Below are 21,546 nucleotides of genomic sequence, written 5' to 3' on the forward strand. Positions count from 1 at the left end.
TTGGAAAACTATTCATAGAACTACCATATGACTGAGCAACCCCACTCTTGGGCATATATCTGGACAAAACATTCCTTAAAAAACACACATGCACCCGTATGTTCACTGCAGCACTTTTCACAATAGCCAAGACATGGAAACAACCCAAATGTCCACTGATAGATAATTGGATCAGGAAGATGTGGTATATATACACAATGGAATACTACTCAGCCATAAAAAAGAACAAAATAATGCCATTTCCGGTAACATGGATGGAACTAGAAGACTCTCATACTGAGTGAGCTAGGTCAGAAAGAAAGACAAATACCATATGATATCATTTATATCTGTAATCTAATATAAGGCACAAATCAATCTTTTCACAGAAAAGAAAATCATGGACTTGGAGCACAGACTTGTGGTTGCCAAAGGGAGGAGGAGGGGGAGGGAGTGGGATGGATGGGGTGCTTGGGGTTAATAGATGCAGACTATTGCCTTTGGAATGCATTAGCAATGAGATCGTGCTGTGTAGTCACCTATGATGGTGCATGATAATGGGAGAAAAAAGAATGTATACATGTGTATGTAACTGGGTCACTATGCTGTACAGTAGAAAAAAAATGTATTGGGGAAATAAAAAAATTTTAATTAAAAAAAAAGTACTGCAAGTTCTCTATATTGAGTTTACAGATCCCCCAACCCCTGCCAACATTTGTAAGCATGTGTCTAAACACACTACATAGGCTCTTACTGCAAGCACCTGGGACCCTACTTGTAGGCTTTCTCCAGCCATAGGACTATACTAGAAGTGCTCAGGGAATTAATTCCCTAAGGAGCAGCCATCAACCAATGACAAATCAAATACAGTGGAGCAGTACCCCAGTTCCCATATTCCTCAGGGGAGACAACTCTGGGACACGCACCATACAGTTTCTCCAAGGTCCTCATCAGGACTGAGCCCCAGTTGCCTTCAATAGTCACCTGCTCATCCATGTGTTTATTTTGGCTTATTCCCTCTTTTCTCACTTCCCTACTCTCATTGGAGAGTCCTGGAATCACTTTTTCCAAACAAACTACTTTTACTCAAAGTTGGGGACGATTAGAGAAACAAGATAGATTCTGAAGAACTGTCACGAGGTTAGACATGATAGCAAATTACCAGATAAAGCTGCAAAATCTAATTAACCAGATACCTTGTTCCCTGATGATGCTAATGATTTTGTGGTTTCTTTTTCTCTGTGGCTTCTCAGGAATGCCCAAGAGAAGAAACATGGGAGGGAAAGCAGTCTTGATTTCATGTATAATATAAACGAAATCATCTCAGACAGGGTTCAGTCAAGGAAATAGAGTCGATCCCAAATATTTTAACAGAGAATGTCTTCTACCAGGAACTAGTCAGGAAGGGGCTGGGAAAGCCTAATGGCCCAAGAGAGGACAAGACAATACAGAGACTTGCAACAGAAAGAAGCTGCTTTCCAGTTCCTCAAAAAAAGGCCTCAAAACCAAAAATGATGATCCAGTCATTCTACTCCTAGGTGTTTTGTTTTTGTTTTGCTTCAGAGAATTGAGAATTTCCATCTGAGAATTGAAAACATAAGTTCACAGAAAAACTTAAAAATAAAATATTCATAACAGCATTGTTCATAATAACTGAAAAACAGAGAAAACAAATGTGCATCAATTGATGAATGGATAAATGAAATGATATTCCATACAGTGGAATATCATTCAGCCACACAAGTGAAGTACTGATATATGCTTCAACATGGGTGAACCTTGAAGACATTACGTTAATTAAAAGCAGCCAGTCACAGAAGGTCACGTGCTGTAGGATTACATGTATATGGAATATGAAGAACAGGCAAATCCATACAGAAAGTAAATCCATGTTTGCCAGGGGCTGTGAAGAGAGAATTGGAAGTGACTGCTAATGGGTACACAGTTCCTTTCTGGGATGATGAAAATGTTCTTGAATTAGTGCTGATGGTTGCACAAGTCTGTGAATATACTAATAGTACACTTTGAAAGGATGAATTCTGTGGTGTGTGAATTATATTTCAATCAGGAAAGAATGAAAAAGAAAAAAAGGGAAGGAATGAAGGAAGAAAGGAAGAAGGAATGAAAATAAAGAAACAGAGAGAAGGAGCCACTACCAACCTCTGAGCAAGAGAGACAAAGGGATGCAGTGCTTTACCAGAGCTCTCAGCAGAAGCTGAGACCAGTGCACAAGAGGCTATGGCGTGGGATCTGCAACAAGGGAGGAGACAAAGCCACTGTCAGACATTAACCTGAAGCAGAAAGAGACAGGAAGATGTGCCCAGGAAGGCGTGGCTCGACTTCTCCCTTCCTCCTGTCCACCATCCTTTCGCTGTTGGTCAAACCTAACTCGAAGCCAATTAGCAAGGCAACCTGACCAACAGATGGCAGGTATTGGCCCTATAATAAAGAGATGAGGACAGGAGGGGCAGAGAATGGGACTAAGAAAAAACAGACAAATGCTTTGCGTAGAATTCCACCTCTTCTAATGCGAAACTCCTCCTAGGCGAGATTATTAATACAGTGTGGCCAACAAGATGGATATTATTTGTGAAAAGCTAACACAAGCTCTCAATGAATGGGAAAAAGTGAAAGGAGGAGGTGATAGTTATTTCAGTAGGAGTAACATTAAAATGAAAGAACACACCTTTTTAAATTAAAATGGACAAACGAGCATTACCTAAAGCCAAATGGGCATTCTCTCTTTACATGCCACAAACATTTTTGAACCCCCAGCAGAAACTGAGGCCACTGGGGACACGTTAAAAGTGACCCTATCTTCGACCTCAACAAGATCATTAAGGAACTCTCAGTTTTTGGAAGGGAAAAAAACTTAACCAGGCCTGGTTAATATATATCCAAAACTCAGGAATCATTACAGAATATGCAATGTTTATTTATTATGTAAGTGCTAATAGAGCCTTCCTTTCTAATGCTCCAGGAGCTTAAAACCTGAAGGGGCACCTTTGGTAGGGTGCCAAAGAACCCTCCCTTCTTGCTGAATTTCGACCTAAACATCTTTATCTAAGGGCACACTGCAGTCTTCTCAAACTGTATTCCCACACACCCACTTCCAATGCAATCGCTGCTCCCTTCAGTACACTGAGAGGAATACCCACTTCAACACGGAACAGAACTTGTAGCTAAAATTTCCCAATGAAAACAACCTGCGGGGGAAACAAAGTCAAATTTAGACTGACCCAAGTTTCTACAAACCCCTCAGGACCTTAAAAATCCCCCATCAGATATGGCTCCAACCAACTCTTGACATTCAGATGGGCAGTTATTATTCTGACATCTGTGAGCTGTTGAACCTTGTTGTTAATTTCATCCCTAGAAATAGTGTTCGCACAGAATCACCTCTTACAGGCATTAATATGAACCGAGGCTAAATTCCTGCTGACTGTACGAAGGCCTTTCATCTAGGGTAGGTGTCATACCTTGAAGAAATCCTAAAACAGAATTATTAAAGATGTCTTTCTTTAAAAAAGAGGAAAAAAAAAAAAAAAGGCAGGCAGTTCTTTTTCCTTTGTATAAAGCAAGTGAATCACAAAAGCAAATCTCCTCTTTCGCTTAAGGCCAAAACAATGTCAAATAAAATAAAGCAAAAGATAAACACATTCCTCTGAGGCCATGTTTTCCTTCTTTCTACCTTTGCTCCTGGATAATTCTCAATATTAGCACAGCTTGGGAGGATGAGTGACCAGAATTAGGAAGGGGTAAAAGATAGAATTTAGCAAAGAAAAGCCAATCAGACTAATAACCGCCTGCAAGTATATGCAAATGTTTTCAAGGATAAAACTGTTTAAGGCAAATGCACATGTAACAAAAACTGGGTCATCATTATGGTAAAGTCAGATTCTTCAATCGTTTGCTGAAATACACCATTTATTTTGGACTCTAGCCATATATGAACGCACAGCAGGACAACTGTTTTGTTCCTCAGTACCTACTTATGAAAAGTACAGCCAAGTGAAGCACTCAGCATCTCCAATTTGATTCTTGGATCTTGTCACCTGTGGACACCTAAAGTGAGAGAGCATATGGCTATAAAACTTTAAAATACTGAACAGCAGAAATTGACAGAACATTGCAAACCAACTCTAATAAAAATTTTTAAAAACTTTAAAATGGTTTTCCTTTCCAGAGCTCCACAGGGAAATTATCAACATTTGATGATATATGTGTGTGAATCAATGGATACATTAACTTCGTAATATATAATACAGTAATTAGCAATAAAGTTATTAAGCTACATTAATATAGTTCATCAATATCGTGAAACATAGCAAAGCACTACTAAACATAAAATCTTCCCCAAAAGTGACTTTAAATACTTCCTTTAATTTGCTTAATGACGGTAATTCCCAATTACTCATTTATTTCATTTTCCAAGTCTTATTGAAATAATTAAGCAGAAGAAATTTAAAATTCCTGAAGTTGTAGTATTCATTATCTCTTGATTACTTACACTGTATACAGCCCAGCAGGGGGTGTTTTAAGCTAAAATACTTAATCATCTCCTTCACACTGAATACTATGTGAAACAAATGAATCAAGAATGGTCCTAGGACTATTTGCACCTATCTCACATGGCAAAAGACACATGGGAACATTCTGGGCAGAGGAACTATCATGAAGAGAAAGCTGAGCATGTTGGCTGAAGTTTGTGTGAAATTATTCCACATCGAAGATAACCAGTACCCATATACAGGCACTATAGCACATTGTTTTGCATCATCTTTCCTGCTAACATGCTAATAAAAACTGACTATGAAATTCTGTGCTCAGGTTACCACTGATTCCAAAATAAAGACAGGACGTATCTGGGCTCTATGTCTGGGATTCTCCCATAATATTGTCAGCACTCTATCTGCTGATACACAATTTAGCAATTAATAACACAATGTCTTAGAAAAATGAGATCAATGTAACAATTACCTAACTAAATTAAATATTCCTTTGTACTCCCAAATTTCCTTGCACATGTAGCAGCTCTGGAAATACTCCTGACTGATAAGCCTGTTTATCTAAATTGGAGGTGTTCAGCCTATTAACATATTGGCTGACATCCAAGTCTCCATTTTTTTGTGTGTTATTTTAATAGCCAAACGTTGATATACACATGTCAAGGACAACTCACATCAAAGAATGCATTGACATTCTTTAATTTTTATGTCCCAGACAGTACTCAAGCACGACTTAAATTCTTGTCCTCATCTAGAGTAACACCAACCTGTTGGGTAAATGAGGTTGGTAAAACAGTTTAGGCTGTCACTAAGAGGAGGGTTCTTTTTCTGCTTTCTTTTTTATTGTTATTTGCAGGTATGAAATACATGCCTGAAACAAATGCTCAGAAGTTAAAGTGTTAATAAAGTGATTACCTGTAAAAACCCCACCCAGTCAAAGAAAGACAACGGGGCCACTCAGAGACTCTCCCCATTACATCATGTGCTGTCTTCCAGAGATGAGACCTCTCCCCTCGTCCAGAGACGAGAAAGCTCTTCCCCTCGCTTTCTTTATACTTTTACTACCTGCGTGTGTGTACCAGACAGGATATTGCTTAGTTTGGCTGCTTTGGGTCTTCATACATATACATACACCATATACATTCTTTCAGTGATGTGCTTCTCATTCAGTACGGCCCATTCTCCTAGTCTATTCCCAATGTTGCATCCAAGGCAACCCTATTGTAAGTTGAGGCACTGACTCTGCTCAGAACCGTCCAGGGGTGGCTCCAGTCAATAAGAGCAGTCATATCAATGAAGCTTTGTAAGATCTGAGCACACAGTTACCTCCCTGATCCGATTTCATTCCGCTCTACCTCCTCTCCAGCAAAGCCCCTACCCTATGCCTGTACACTGGCTGTTTCCTCAGCCAGAGGGGTGTTCCTTCCATCCCACCACCTGTGGCTCACACAGTAACACCTTCAGTCTTCTCTGTTGTCACTCTCTCAATGGAGTCTATCTGACCTCCCTATTTTCAATTGCCAACTTACACACTCTGTCCCACTCCCAGGAATTTCACCCCCTTTCGATGCTTCCTTCTTATTTTCCATAGCACTCATCACTTTGACATTACATGAATTTCAGTGTTTTTTGTTTGTTTTCTGTGTGCTTTCCCCACTAGAGGGCTAGCTCCGCTGGGTCTCCCCAGCATTTAGAACAGTGCCTGGCACATAGTGAGTCCTCAATCAATTTTTGTTGAATAAATGAATGAGTATTATGCTTCTGTGAGCATTCATATTGATGGCATAGAGCTAACGTTCTTTTCACATTTCCATCATACATATACAACTCAATTCTCCCACCTGTTGCTGGTGGATATTTGGGTTATTTCCAATCTTGTTCTTTTGGTTCTGGTTGGCTCTTTTATATAAATGTGCATAGTAGGAGTTCCCGTCGTGGCGCAGTGGTTAACGAATCCGACTAGGAACCATGAGGTTGCGGGTTTGGTCCCTGCCCTTGCTCAGTGGGTTAACGATCCGGCGTTGCCGTCAGCTGTGGTGTAGGTTGCAGACGCGGCTCGGATCCCGAGTTGCTGTGGCTCTGGCGTAGGCCGGTGGCTACAGCTCCGATTCAACCCCTAGCCTGGGTATCTCCATATGCCATGGGAGCGGCCCAAGAAATAGCAACAACAACAACAACAAAAATGTGCATAGTAACATTGCTTATATGTCAATCTTGATGAATATAATGCAGGGGTTTCTCAAGAGTGGATACCTCAGAGGAGACTCAGAGGACTAACGAGTATGCAAATCTCAACTCCCCTAGCACTGCCTAACTGTCTGCCAAAGGGGTCGTCCCAGTCCGGACCCACTAACATTAGAATTCAACTTACCCCATACCGTCCCTACTACTTGTGGAGTTGTTCTTATTCGCCAACCCAGTGAGTTTAGATGTGACCTCATGGTGTTCTTGGTTTGTATTTATGATCATTAACAAGATTAGGGATTTGTCCCCACATTTATTGGCCTTCCTTGTTAAGTGACTAAGATATTTGCCCAGATCACTACTGGGTTGTTTGTCTTTTCACTGTGAACCCTTAAGTCAAGGTTCAATCAGGAAAACCACAACTATACAAGGTAAATTGAATGGAGGGGATTTAGTAAGAAACCAGAAGGGAGGAAGGAAGCACTCTTCCTTTGCATCTAACAGAGCTTCTGGCTGTGCTTCTGGAGTGATGGCAGCAACAGTAGCAACAACGGTTATGACAAAGGCATCACAAAAGGACCCGATCAATTCTATGTAAACATCGTTCCCATTTCATTCTTCAGGTTTTCTAACACCTTTGCCAACAAATATTCTAAATCTTGTGTTTCAAATACCCCATGTGGTCTCTGATTCCTTATTAAATATATACATCAGGTCAAGTTGGTTAGTTCTGTTGATCGAATTTTTTATCCCCTTCCAGAAATTTTATCTGCTTGATCTACCAATTATTTAAAAAGATTATTATGACTTCACCTATTTCTCCTTATAGTTCTTCCAAATTTTGCTTCATATATTTCAAGACCTTGTTACTAGTGTATAGAAAATTATGTTTTACTGGTATAAAAAAAAAAAGATGCTTTAAAGAAACGGTCCTCTTTACCTATAGTAATGTCAATTGCTTAAATTGTATTTTACTAGGTATTACATGACTGCACAGGGGGTTTTTGTTTGGAATCATCCTGGTGTACTGTTTTTCATGTTTTATTTTCAATATTTCTGTATCTTTTATTTTTTTTATTTTTTTATTTTTTTTGTCTTTTTTGCCTTTTCTAGGGCCACTCCCGCGCCATATGGGAGGTTCCCCGGCTAGGGGTCTAATCGGAGCTGTAGCCACCAGCCTGCACCAGAGCTACAGCAACGCCGGATCCGAGCTGCGTCTGCAACCTACACCACAGCTCACGGCAACACTGGATCCTTAACCCACTGAGCAAGGCCAGGGATCGAACACACAACCTCATGGTTCTTAGATTCGTTGACCACTGAGCCATGACGGGAACTCCTCTATATCTTTTAGAAGTGCTTCTCATTAATAGCACATAGATTTTTGTTGTTCTTCTTTAGTTCCTTCTGATCAACTCTGTCCTTTAATTTAATTACTGGCATTGGCATTTGTATTTATGTTTATCACCTAATTTCAGTTTTCTCTTTGTATCACCAATTCTCTGCCCTCCTCCTTTTTAAACATTTTTTGATGGTCACTCTACCTTTTCCATTTCCTTCCTCTATGGGTTAGTTATATATTTTCTGTCCATTCTTTCACAAGTTACCCTGGACATTACAATATGCATATAAATTTATCAGAGTCAAAAGTTCATTGATATCCTTATTTCTGAAAAACACAAGGACATTAGAACACTTTACTTTGTTTCGTACTCCAACCTATAATACTTAGACTGAGGTTTCTTCAGAACCAGGTAGTATGAATTCAAGCTACAAATACCTACGGTCCACTGAGATAAAAGCACTCTCCCTTCCAACCACTTCAATCACCTCTGCTCTCACAGTATTTTATCTTCCCTCTCCCCCGATCCTTTGAGATCACTCATACTTTGTCTGGAACATATTTCCTATTTGCCATCTGGCTCCTTGTTCTGATGTATCATCTCTTCTACGATGACCTCCTTGACTACCCCCTCCAATCCCAGGTTATGTTCCATGCTTAGGTATTTCCATCTGGTAATTATTCCCATTATAGCACCTATCATACTATTTTGTAATGGCTTGGGTGGGGGAGGTCTCTATTTTCCATAGACTGTAAGTTCTTTGGAAATAGGAACTATGTCTGATGCTTCACTTTTAAATCACCAGTGCCTAGCACTACTAGTCACTTGATTTGATGCATCTGTTGAACAAATAGAGTACCTTGATTGATATCCTTCACTGGTTTTCCACTGCCTTCTAAAACCCTCCAGGATGGGGCCAATTCTGAAAGTTTAGTTAAAACAGGACATTACCAATTATCAACTCTTTCCTGGCCACTGACTGATGCAGGCACCTATCTATATGCCTACTCATGTATGTCAAGAAAAAAAAGAGAACTGCAATTCTACCAAAGTGATCCTTTATGTAGCAGGTGGGCATATGTGCACATTGATGGTGATTATCAGAAGCTGGTCAGAACTGAGAGCAACGTCAGGCATAATAACCAAACAATGAACCTAGCAAATCTCTGCTCACTTCCTCATGTATATATAGCACACTATTTAAATGTGGCCAGACGAATACCATCTTGTATCAAAGGCAAAGTCCTTTTTGTCAATTTAAAGAATATCTTCCTTGCTGTACCAATCGAGACAATATAATCTGAATCTGCCTATTACTCAGGATTGCCCATATGAGAGCAGGAGTGTGTTTTCTCTACACATGCTTAAGAGTACTCTCTATTCAAAGTGGTATTTAATATATGTTTCCTGAATAAAAAGTTGACCTCCTACATCCTAATAGTATCAAAAGACAAAAGACTTCTTAAAGCCCAAAGAAATTTTTTAAGTTACTTATTCAAATGCCCAGCTGCAATAGGACTTCATGTAAAGTCAGTTGCTTGGTGGGCATCAAGGGACAATATACCTGATCTTCCACTGCTAGTCAAGTATTTCAACAGTACTTATTGTTAGAGAAGTTGTGGTTAATCTTCAGCTTTGTCTCTAGCCCCTCAAAACCTTCCAGGTACTACCTGACAGTGGACAAGCCAATAAAACAGTTTAGGCCAAATGAACTTGAGTCTGTGCTGGGACCACCAGATGACCCAGGACCAGCTGCCCAGACTTAGTTTTTTATTACCGGTTTCCATGCTTTGAAATTTGATACATGACTCTGACTTCATGGATTCAGTGACCTGTTTGACAAATAGTCCTTATATTGCTCTTACTATACACCTCCAATTGCAGAATTATCCACTGCTTTGGGAGTAATAGAGAATCCATTCACCAGCCTTGGTCCTATGGAGCTTGCCAGCTTAGTTTTCTCAAAAACCTTTACTCTCTCCTTTGCCTGCTCACCCCCACACAACTAATTTTATCCCACAAACCAGAGAGGAACTCCAAGAATTTGTTAGTGAAATCCTACTATTCCAGATGAATTCCACATTCTCTGATCCTATATTCTATTAAGATACACACTATTTGGCCATCATCCTTTATATATTCACTTCCTTTTTTGAAAAGCTTAGCAACATTTAAAAAAATTATGTTGGATACACCACTGACATTAAAAATATTTCTGTGGCTTATAACTATTCAAGTTAACTCAATGCCAGCATTTGCAGCAGCAGATCAAGGACTAATAGAAACAGAAAAATTAACTGTTCTACTTATATAAAGGAAAGATAGACAGTTGCTTTTCTTCCTGTTAAAGACAAGTTTACATAATACAAAATAAGACAAAAAGGCCACACTACTACCTAGGTAAAACATACACAAACAGATAAGGAGAAGAAAAAAGCTACCACCAAGACCTCATTCCCTTGCCCTCATTCACAAAACTTGACAATTTGGATATTTGGAGAATTAACTTTAAAATGCAAACTACTAAAAAAAGCAGTTATATAGGACAGTGGGGAAACTGCCATTTTAGGTCATTTCTAGACAATTAGAGGGCAGAAAAAAATAAGTAACAAAAATCACTAAGAAGGTATAAAACAGTATTTGAACTAGTTAGGAAACAATTCTTTAACCAAATAATCAGGACTGAATGCGAAGAATGGATAAGCAGTGAGATTTAGCACTGGGAACGATATCCAATCTCCGGTGGTAGAACATGTTGGAAGATAATGAGAAAAAAGGTATATATATATATACACACACACACATGACTGGGTCATTTGCTCTACAGCAGAAATTGACACAACATTGTAAATCAACTATACTCTAGTTTTTTTAAAAAAAATTTAAAGAAATATTTTTAAAACCAAGCAGGACTAAAAGCCAAAAACCAATAAATAAACAAACATCCTGGTCATTTTCCAAAAATGTTTCCTATCCTTTTATTTTTTTTAATACCTTCTGTATTCCATTCACTTAAAATCATTCTTTCAATATCTTCATATCAAGTTAATAATATTGTTCACCTACAAGCAAAAGACTCCATATACTGATACACATTTTGACTTTTCTTCTTAATCTTTTTTGGATAGTTTATAGGTGGATGTCAAAATGCTGTATTGCTGGGATGTAACACCAAGGGATAGCTTTGTTCATGGACAGTGTTCTCTTACTTCCTCTTTGAGAAAGACAACAAAACATGCTGGAGCATGTGTAAGTTTTTTTGAGAGGCTACGTGCAAGACAGAAATGCAAAGTCTGAAAGAGTGTTAACTGGGAAATATATCACTGTAAAGAACTGGTCTAATAACCTCAAGAGATACAAAGTAATGCCATTTACCTCTCTGTTTTCCTCTTTGTTTTTCATGTGTTACAAAGGGTACTACTCATCCTTTGGTACTAATTGCCTCAAGCTTCTTCATTGTTGAACATGGCTTCCTGTACTCTTCCAGGATTCTGCAGCTGAGACTTAATGACACCTTATTAAGGTGGACACCTGTCATGCAGAGAAAATTTACCCTTTGTTGAAATTAAGCACAGCTTTCTTCTTACAAGGGGTGGCCTAGGAACTTGTGAGTATTTTAAGTTTAAGGTTGTAAGCCAGTCTTTTCTTCATTTTTATTGGGCTTCTTCCTCTCAAAGTGATTTCCTAGCCTTGATTTTGGCATGGATTCTACAGTAGATAAACTTAAGAAGATGAGGGTATACCATCGACTCAGCTAGAAAACTGAAACCAACCCAGTCCAAGCTCTATCAGGAGATACTTCTTTTCCCGAATCCCCACCACAGACTCCAGACATACCCATGCCGTGACCAATTTGACCATCTTATCCCATTTGTTGGAGGTTTTTTTTGTTTTGTTTTTTTTTTTGTCTTTTGTCTTTTTTGTTGTTGTTGTTGTTATTGTTGCTATTTCTTGGGCTGCTCCCGCGGCATGTGGAGGTTCCCAGGCTAGGGGTTGAATCGGAGCTGTAGCCACCGGCCTACGCCAGAGCCACAGCAACGCGGGATCCGAACCGCGTCTGCAACCTACACCATAGCTCACGGCAACACCGGATCATTAACCCACTGAGCAAGGGCAGGGATCGAACCCGCAACCTCATGGTTCCTAGTCGGATTCGTTAACCACTGCGCCACGATGGGAACTCCCCTGTTGGAGGTTTTTTATACACTTCTATTTATAGTGGTAGGCAACACACTATCTTATTTATACCATCTGACTTTGCACTTTATTGTCTTTTTCTAACATTTTACTTTATACATACAGAAAAATTCATTAGTCTTTAGTGTACACACAAACTGAATGAACACATATAACAAGCACCCAGATCAAATACTACCTTATCACTATGGCTGAAGCCCTTCTTCTACTTGTCCCCTTCCCAACCCTCCCTTACTTCCACAAAGGTACTAATATCCTGACTTCTAATGGCATAAATTAGTGTTGCCTAGATCATGAGCTATGTATTTAGTTTTAGTGATCCTGCCAGGGTTCTCAAGTGGCTGTAACAATTTACACACCAACAATGTGTGAGAGTTCCAGGTGCTCCCTGTCCTCACCGACACTCGTTTTACAGCCTTTAAATATTAGCTCTTCTACTGTGTCTATCATGGTATTTCAAATGTGATTTTACTATTCATTTCCCCAGTGACTGCAAAGTTTATTATCTTTCCAACTGTTTATTGGCCATTTGGATATCTCTTTTGCAAACTGTCTATTCAAGCCTTTTGCTTATTTATCAGTTGTGTTTTAATGATTTGTACTTCTTTCTCTATTCTGTATATTGGATCTTGGTCAGATTCATGTGTTGCAAATGTTTTCTACCACTCTTTTTACTCTGTTAATGGTGGCTATTAAGTGTTTTTTTGTTTTTGTTTTGTCTTTTTTGCCATTTCTTGGGCCACTCCTGACACATATGGAGGTTCCCAGGCTAGGAGTCGAACCACAGCCACAGCAACGCAGGATCCGAGCCACATCTGCGACCTACACCATAGCTCACGGCCACGCCAGATCCTTAACCCACTGAGCAAGGCCGGGGATCGAACCCACCACCTCATGGTTCCTAGTCGGATTCGCTAACCACTGAGCCACGATGGGAACTCCTAAGTTTTTAATTTTAACCGAGTCCAATTTATGATTTTTCTTTTATGGCGAAAGCTCTTTTTTGTTATCTATCAGAAATATTTACCTACTTCCAAGTCTCAAGTATTCTCATATGTTTTCCTCTAAAGACTATTATTTTAACTTTTACATTTTAAATCTGTAACAAACCTGGAAATGCTGTGTATGTATGTGTATGGTGCAAGGTAGAGTACCAGACAAATTTCTCCTGTGTCAACACCCAGCTGGGCCAACATTTATTAATATAATTACGTTTTTTACAGTGTACTGCAGTTGTCAAAAATCGTATCAACTTATGTATAGATTTGTTTCTAGACTCTCTATTCTGTTTCATTAGCCACTTTTATGCATAATTTAGTATAAACTCTGAATGTCTATGGGCCACACGGTATTATAGTAATAACACATATTTTCTGATTATACTCTGGATGTTTCTACATTGTAAGACTTATAGGTTTGTCATTTTTTAAGATTGCTTTGGCTCTTTTTGGCCCATTGTGTATTCATATACATTCTAGAAAGCAGCTTATTTTCCACCAAAAAAAAAAAAAATTAGAAATTTTATTAGAATTATGTTAAATCTGTAGCTCATGAAATATTGACCTCAGTTTTTTTTTTTGTTTTTTTTTTTTTTGGAGTTTTCCAGTCAATGAACTTAACTTTTTCTCATTTGGGTTGTTTTTTGTTTTTCAGATGAGATATAATTCACATACCATAAATTTCACCATTTAAAAATATACAATTTAGTGGTTTTCAGTACCTTCGCAAGGTTGTACAACTATCATCACTATCTAATACCAGGATACTTTATCACTCCCCCTCAAAAAACCCCACATCCATTAGCATACACCTCCATTCCTGCTAAGCCCCTGGCAACCAGTAATCTACTTTCTGTCTCTATGAATTTGCTTATTCTGGAAAATTCATACAATGGGAACATGCAAGAGGATGGCCTTTTGTGACTGGTTTCTTACACCTAGCAAACTCTTTTCAAGGTTCATCCATGTTATAGCATGTATTTGTCTTCATTCCCTTTGTGGCTGAATAATACTCCCTTTACTGATACACCAAATTTTGTCTGTTCATTGGTTGATGGACAATTGAGTTGTTTCCACAATTTCAGCTATTATGAATAATCTTCCTATGAACATTCCATGTTCAAGATTTTATAAAACCACATTCTTAGTTCTCTTAGGTATACACCTAGGAGTAGAATTGCTTGGTCATACAGCAACTATGTCCAACTTTTTCTGGAACTGCCAACTGTTTTCCAAAGCAGTTACTCCATTTTACATTCCCATCACAACTGCATGAAGGATAGCTAATGTTCTCAGTGTTCATTATATACCAAACACGGTCTACAGACATTTCAAAAAATCACTTAATCCTCAAAAACTCTAAAAGTTAAACATAAAGACATAAGGAATACTCTCAAGTTAATCACATGTTACCTTAACAGATAGACGCTATCTGAATGCATTAAAAACCAACTTGGTTATGTGTTATTTAATACAAGGTTATTAATTGAAAGCTGAAAATAAATGGATGGGTATTCATATCCAAGAAAGTAAAGTACTTGTCCTTATCACTTCTCCCTCCTGAAATCCACAAAAGCAGTATGAAGAAATCAATGTATAGGTCTACTGACCAAAAGGAGTAAAAGGTCATGATTAAGAAAAAAGATATTACCAAGTATTTGAAATCTGGAAATCTGTCAGACTAGTAGGGTCAGCTGATAACAGAAAGCTAAAGCTAGGCCAGCCTCCAAGCATGCTAATTCTACCTCAACAGCTCCAGAAGGGCTCAGGAGAGGTACCTGTTTACTCTAAAAAATGGGGTTCAGGACACTTGAAAGTATGCATAAGGAAGAATTAAATTCCATACCCCAACTCAGCATAGTCAGGGTTTGAAGCCCAGCTCTGTTTATCATCTGTATAATAATGGACAAATTCCCTAACCTCTCTGAGCTCAGTTTCTTCATGTGGAAATAAATATGGTAGTAAAACCTACCTCAATTTAGTACCTATGAAGCCATTGTAACAGTACCTGCCACACAGTAAACTCAGAATGAAGACTGGGTATTAGTAAGAGCTCCAGAAAGAAAATGGAGAGGAGGAAATTACCTAAGTAACAATATTAAAAAGTCCATAAATAAAAGACACCAGCTTCCAAATTAAATAGTCTCAGCTGGTGCCCAAAACAATGAATCCAAGTAAACTCCCTCTAGGGCACATCATCTGTCCAAGAAAAAAAAAAAAAATCTAAAAACTTTTCAAGTGCAAAATAAGGTCATACTCAAAGAATAAAAAGTTAGAATTCTATTCGGTTTTTCCAGCAACTCTGAAAGCTACTGTTTCCCTGAAAAATTGTAACATGATGAATTTCCAATTTATAAGTGTTTATCAAATTGGAGAGTAAAGATGTTTCAGACATGCAAGATCTTAAAACATTTATCTCCCATGCATCATGTCTCAGGAAGCTACCACAGGAGGTGACAAACAAAACTGAGGGCTTAAAACAAGCAAGAAGATAACTTAGAATACAGAAAAAAGGAAATCCAACAAAAAGGTCTGTTAATAGAAATTCACAGGATAATGTTGAGAGAAGTCCAAGGCTGATGGCTTGCAAAGCAAGCAGTCCACAATGGAGCACAATGATGCAAGGTTCAAAAAGGATGAACTAAACAGAGAGAAAAGCCTCTCAACTTTTCAGCAGTTTTTTGTTGTTGTTGTTGTTGTTTTTTAATTTGGCCAATACTATGGAGCAGAATTAGTGAAAAATACGTAATAAAGTAAAAATAAATATAAGACAATTACCATATGCAGGAAAATCAGAAGGTTTAACAAGCAAGGTAATATTAACATAGCACAAAAATGACTCAAACATTTTCATGTAATGAATTTTCATATAGAAATTCTGATTATTGATTATTTAAAAATATAGCATATTCCTATGGGAAGACTTAATAAAACTGTTTATGGCCCAGAGTGGAGGAAAGTGTAAGAAAACTAAGTATCACCAAATTACTAATCAATTATTAATTATGTCTGAAAATGGGGGTGAGGGTGGGGAGTAATCATTTCAGCACTCTTTTTGTTTTAAAATATGCAAGAAAGGAGTTCCCATTGAGGCACAGCAGAAACAAATCCGACTAGGAACCATGAGGTTGTGGATTTGATCCCCGGACTTTCTCAGTGGGTCAAGGATCCAGCGTTGCCAGTGAGCTGCAGTGTAGGTCCCAGACACAACATGGATTTGGCACTGTTGTGGCTGTGGTGTAGTAGGCTGGCTCCGATTAGACCCCTAGTCTGGAAACCTCCATATGCCGCAGATGTGACCCTAAAAAGACAAAAAGACCAAAAATATATATATATATGCAAGGAAATAAAAAAAGAGAGCTAAAATTAAAAAGTGGTTGCCAACAGGGTAAAGGCCTCAGGACTAAGGAGAACTATAATATTACGCATTACGAGCCTTGCAAATTTTTTATAATACAGTGTACCTCAACTAAAATAAAACAAATTTCAAACAATAAAACCAAGAGAGATGGTCAAAGAAATTCAAAGCAGATAGAGAACATAGCAAAGCAAGAGGAGCAGTATTCATAGCAAAAAAAAAAGATAAAATATTAAGTACTAAATAAATTATAATTATATGATGATAAAAGAATTTTCCAAGATGATTTTATATTCATATACTTGCTTGTACCAAACATACAGAGCTAAATATATGATGATTTTTAATGCAAATTTGATTATAATCCAATTAAAGGGACTTCCACTCCCAATCAAGATGGAATAACAGGAACCAGATTTACCCTGCTGCCAGAAACAATTACTTATCTGTCAAAGTTTATGATTAACAATTTTCAGGACACTGAACATCAGGCAGTGGAAAACAGTGATCCCTGAGAGTAAAACACAAACATGAGCCCTAAGATTTCCTCAGCTTACTGCCTAGAGAGAGTCTCTAACCATGATGCAACAAAGGAAACTGAGGCAGAACCCAGCGAACTCCTTCATTTAAGGAGAATAAAATTCTATATACAGTGAAAATATCTCTAAACAAAAGCAAGTAAGACTTTCAGATATAAATATACCGAAGCTGGAAGAATGTATTACCAGCCAACCTGCATTCTAAGAAATGGTAGAAGAATCTCTGCAGACAAAAGGAAAGTAACACCAAATGGAAATATGAATCTATGTAAAGGAATTAAGATAACCAGAAGTAACAACATTGGTAAGTATGTGGATTTTTTCTTTTTTAATTAAATCTTTTTAAAAGATACTTGACTACTTAAATAAAAATAGTACCACTTTAGCATAGTATTTATAACTTATGTAAATGTTAAATACATGCCAATACTAGTACAAAAGTCAGCAATGAGGAAACAGAAGTAGGCTACACTAAGATTTTTATAGTAAACACAACATGGTATAATGTCACTTGAATGTAAACTGTGATATATTAAAGATAGATAGTATATGCCCTAACACAAACATTAAAACAGCACATCTGAGTTATATCTAACGAATCAAAAGAGGAAACAACATGGAATCATAAAATAGTTTCAATTAATTCAAAAAGAAAAAAAAGAGGGTAAATAAACATAGCAAGATGATAGATTCAAGCCCAACCATATCATCAATCACATTAAATATAAATGACCTAAATATTGTAAATAAAAGGCAAAGATTGTCATATTGGATATAGAAACAAAACAAATATATTCTGCCTACAAACCACATTTTAAAAACAAAGTCACACATGGATTAAAAATAAAAGATGTAAAAAGAGGAGTTCCCATCGTGGCACAATGGTTAAAGAATCCAACTAGGAACCATGAGGTTGCGGGTTCAATCCCTGGACTTGCTCAGCGGGTTAAGGATCCAGCATTGCCATGAGCTGTGGTATAGGTTGCAGACGCGGCTCGGATCCCACGTTGCTGTGGCTGTGGCGTAGGCCAGTGGCTACAGCTCTGATTAGACCCCTAGCCTGGGAACCTCCATATGTTGCAGGAGCAGCCCTAGAAAAGGCAAAAAGACCAAAAAAAAAAAAAAAAAAAAAAAAAAAGATGTAAAAAGACACACCATGCTAACATTAATCAAAATAGAGTGATGGTGTTATTCAAATTATTCCCAGATTTCGGAGTAAAGAGTATCATGGCTGTACAGGGATCAATTTATCAAGACAACATAAAAATCTTAAACTTTTTTAACTTAAGAACATAGTTTCCAGGAGTTCCCATTGTGGCGCAGTGGTTAACGAATCCGACTAGGAACCATGAGGTTGCAGTTTGATCCCTGGCCTTGCTCAGTGGGTTAAGGATCCGGCGATGCTGTGAGCTGTGGTGTAGGTCGCAGACGCGGCTCGGATCCTGCGTTGCTGTGGCTCTGGCATAGGCCAGTGGCTACAGCTCCGATTCGACCCCTAGCCTGGGAACCTCCGTATGTCGCAGGAGCAGGCCCAAGAAGTGGCAAAAAGACAAAAAGAAAAAAAAAAAAAAGTACATAGTTTCCAGTACATAAAACAACTGATAGAAATGCAAGGAGTGGTATGTAAATTTACCATTATAGTTAGGGATTTCAGTACCCATTTCTTAATAATGGATAGAGCGGTCAACAAAATCAGTAGGAATACAGACCTCACAACATAAGCAACCAACATGTCCTAATTAACGCTGTGCAACAACTGCGAAATACACATTCTGTTCATGTGTACATGGAACATTCACCAAGATAGAGCATATTTGATGGCATAAAACTAATCTAGATAAATGTAAAACACTTCAAGCCATACACGGTGCTCTCTAACTGCAAAGAAAAACCATCAAAGGGAACACAAACACACACAAAAAAGACCGTGGTAGAGGTTAGCTCTAACATCAAGTTCGACATAGCTGAACCTGACAGACATTCCAAGCATAACTTAGGAGTAAGTGCTGTGAATGTTCTACCTGGTAAACATGACAGTCCAGTATTTGTCTAGTTCCCCCACTGCAGTGACTACTCTTGTCCTTACTACCACATCAAGCTTACAGTTGGGTTTGTCTCAGTGTATGTTCCTCTTAGAAACAGAAGACATTTATTTCACATACGGGTTGGCTCTCCTCAGAATTCAATCTTTTACAAGTGTCTTTCTTTAGTGTTGATAACATTTTCATCCTAATTTTCAACACTGGCCTACCTTTTTCTCTAATGTCATGTTCCTTTAGCCATTTCAGTGAGAATTTAGAAGGAACAGTTAAATGCACACGCTTAAACCACTTTTTTAGGTCATAATTCACCTATCTTTCCTAATAAATTGCATTTTTAAATTTCAAGGCACAAGAAATACAGAATTTCACAAACTTTCCTTGTTTCAGAAAACTGTGTATTTAGTATTTTCTCTAGGTAATTTCCGTCAAACATCTAAAGTAAAAAGCCTTCCCAATACACTTATCAGAAAAAATATATCCCAAGAGTCAACAGGCATATTTTTCAGCAATTACCTTAATAAAAATATAACAACCATTTCAGAATTTTCAGAAACCAAAAGTTCAAAAGAGAGATTTAGGGTAAAAAGGAAGAGATGAAATTACCAACAGACCAAAGAGTTAAAATCCTTGTTCAATCATTGCCATAAAACGTGTGCAAGTGCATGCGCGTGTGCACACACACACCCCCTACACTTTTTATTAAAATGCATAAAGCAGCCAGAAGCGGGAGCACCAATAAATTCTTCTGTATAAGCAGAATTTTTTTAATGGCTCCCTAAACACTAATAACCACTGCTCTCTTATGTGTACTTGACTCTGTTTAACCTTTTTCTGGTGCTTTTTAACTTCTCCAAGTCAGGTACTAATATGGAACTAATGTGGGGTTTATTTTCCCTACAGGAATAGCAAAAAGAGCAGTGCACATTATCGTAATCACACAAGTCCTTCTAGCAGTGGTAGGACTTTAGATCAAAGTCTATGCGTTATAGCCCAGGCAAAGAATTTAGTAACAATTGCAAGGGAAAGCAATCTTGTTTTCAAACATCAGATGTTTCATTGAGTGTTAGTCATGGAAAAAAAATACTCTTGGCAAGCAAGCGACTCAGTAGGAGAGAAAATGGACATCCTTTCAGTCCTGGCTAAGTTGCTGTTGGCTGCGGCAACAAGGATACCCATGCAATAGCTGACCATCACAGCCTGACATTGATGAAGCGTGGCTGGAAACATGAATCCCTTTTAACTTTGGAAGATAAATTTTTGAGGTGGTTCTCACTTCTGGAAATAATACAACTTAAGTAAATGGTGTAAGGACAATGTCGCATTCATGTTCATATCCACCGTGTACCTCAATATCCCAGATTCCTTTTGAATTGCAACTTCAGAGTATTAAGACGTAGCCCAAATTCAGCATTTCTGCCTGTTTTATCTTCATTTAAACTTTTTAAGATTTTTCTCACCGGATTCCTTAGATATAGGGCAAACACTTCTTGGATGGAAATGAAGAAGATGCATCAAGACTTTTTCCTCCTGACTTCTAGCTGCAGGATACTTTTCAGTTCTTTTATTTTTCAAGTACAGAGGTCACTCCACCGTCCTGACAGTAGTTATGTTCCAGCTGCATTAATACATTTCCTGCTGAGCTTCTGCAGAATGAGGGAATTCATTTGACACCAGCAAGACGACAAGGGAAAAATTAAGGGAAAATGAATAAACAGTTTAAATAGAAGAGAATAGCAAGAACAGAGTAAATGACGTCATGTGGGTGTGCACATATGTATAAATGGGGAGACATGAGTAAAATTGCACAGGAAGGGCAGTACCAGGAACCAATATAGGATATTTTTTAAAAAGAAAGAAATGAGGATTTATTGGTCTTTAGTGAAACACAGCCACTTTAAGGTTTTTATCTGGGTCCAATTTAAATACCATCTTGAAATAAGAACTGAGCTAATCACTTTTCTCAGCTGAATAAAGACAGGTCTACTGAGCAGTCCACAGCAATAAAATTACTTGCTTCCGATATCAGCCCAGAGTTTTCATCAAAGCTGTAGTCAGATAGGTAGCAGAGCCAATGTGGTTTTAAATCATTGTTCTGACACCCTAAATATGTTCATCATACCATAATTATTTTCAGGCCCAGGGTCTTATATTCAAATGAACTTGGGTAGTATTCACCTCTTATCTAAAGTTAACTAGTTACACTGAAATATCCTCTTCTGAGACACAGCTACAGGAAGATTAAGTTCAAACACATTTCCTGTTTTCTTAGTTATAGAATAACTAAAATGACTGGAACAAGAAAATATACCTGGTCAACAATTTTAAAAATATACCCCTAAGAGATTCTTTACAACATTATATCCAAGAAAACTTCCAATTATACCACTGATAATGATGA

The 21,546-nt window shown here is 38.0% G+C and overlaps 1 long non-coding RNA gene across 3 annotated transcripts in view; it reads right to left on the reverse strand.

Annotated features, from left to right (window-relative positions):
• Positions 1-21,546, reverse strand: part of LOC146402227 (uncharacterized) — a 228,003-nt gene that overhangs the window by 127,713 nt on the left and 78,744 nt on the right. Inside the window, exon 3 of one of the 3 annotated variants that reach the window (XR_014805569.1) lies at positions 17,569-20,791. The exons of 1 other annotated variant lie outside the window; for it this stretch is intronic. This is a non-coding gene — a long non-coding RNA (uncharacterized LOC146402227). Of the gene's footprint in view, positions 1-17,568; positions 20,792-21,546 lie in introns of those variants that run through there. One more of the 3 variants, XR_014805572.1, reaches the window with a different exon arrangement.

The sequence above is a fragment of the Sus scrofa genome, chromosome 6 (assembly GCF_054392235.1).
Source record: "Sus scrofa isolate SSC_HxYL_T2T_F1_AM1 chromosome 6, Sscrofa_HxYL_maternal_Yorkshire_Landrace_v2.0, whole genome shotgun sequence".
Classification (NCBI taxonomy): Eukaryota; Metazoa; Chordata; class Mammalia; order Artiodactyla; family Suidae; genus Sus; species Sus scrofa.